Here is a 1,433-nt window from a genome sequence, read left to right on the forward strand (position 1 = left end):
TGATCCCACAAACAGCAATGTGATAATGACCAGATAATGTTTTTTTTTTAAAAGTGAAGGATAAATATTGGCCAGGACACCGGGGAGAACGCCCCTGCTGTTCTTCGATACAGTGCCATGGGATCTTTTACGCCCACCTAAGAGGGCAGACGGGGCCTCGGTTTAATGTCTCATCCGAAACCACTCCCTCAATACTGCACTGGGAACGTCGGCCTGGACCATGTGCTCAAGTCTCTGGAGTGGGACTTGAACCCATGACCTTCTGACCAAGAGGCGAGAGTGCTGCCCACTGAGCCACAGCTGAAGAAAAGTCTTTGGTGCCCTCTTGTTGCTACTGGCAATCTGCCTTTCTATTGCCTTCTTAACTTTTAAAGTTTTATCCTTAACTGACAGCTCTTTCCACCTCTCACGGGAACAACTTCGAGCATCTCATGAGGAAAGATTGAACAGGTTGGGTCTGTACTCATTGGAGTTTAGAAGAATGAGAGGAGACCTTATTGAAACATACAAGATTCTGAGGGGACTCGATAGGGTAGATGCTGAGAGGATGTTACCCCTCGTGGGGGAATCTAAAACTAGGGGGCATAGAACATTGAATGCAGGAGTTGGGATGTCTTGTTGAAGTTGTACAAGACATTAGTAAGGCCACACTTGGAATACTGTGTACAGTTTTCTGGTCACCCTATTATAGAAAGGATATTATTAAACTAGAAAGAGCGCAGAAAAGATTTACTAGGATGCTACCGGGACTTGATGGTTTGACTTATAGGGAGAGGTTGGATAGACTGAGATTTTTTTCCCTGGAGAGTAGGAGGTTTAGGGGTGATCTTATAGAAGTCTATAAAATAATGAGGGGCAACGATAAGGTAGATAGTCAAAATCTTTTCCCAAAGGTAGGGGAGTCTATAACGAGGGGGCATAGATTTAAGGTGAGAGGGGAGAGATACAAAAGGGTCCAGAGGGGCAATTTTTTCACTCAAAGGGTGGTGAGTGTCTGGAACGAGCTGCCAGAGGCAGTAGTAGAGGCGGGTACAATTTTGTCTTTTAAAAAGCATTTGGACAGTTACATGGGTAAGATGGGTATAGAGGGATATGGGCCAAGTGCAGGCAATTGGGACTAGCTTAGTGGTATAAACTGGGAGACATGGACATGTTGGGCCGAAGGGCCTGTTTCCATGTTGTAAACTTCTATGATTCTATGATTCTATAGTCTCAGAATAAGGGGTCGCCCGTTTAAGACGGAAATGAGGAGGAATTTCTTCTCCCAGAGGGTCGTGAATCTTTGGAATTCTTTACCCCAAAAAGCTGTGGAGGCTGAGTCATTGAATACATTCAAGGCTGAGTTAGACCAATTTTTGATCAGCGAGGGAGTCAAAGGATATGGGGAGAGGGCAGGAAAGTGGAGTTGAGGTAAAAATCAGATCAGCCATGAT

The sequence above is a fragment of the Heptranchias perlo genome, chromosome 12 (genome assembly GCF_035084215.1).
Source record: "Heptranchias perlo isolate sHepPer1 chromosome 12, sHepPer1.hap1, whole genome shotgun sequence".
In the NCBI taxonomy this organism is placed as follows: Eukaryota; Metazoa; Chordata; class Chondrichthyes; order Hexanchiformes; family Hexanchidae; genus Heptranchias; species Heptranchias perlo.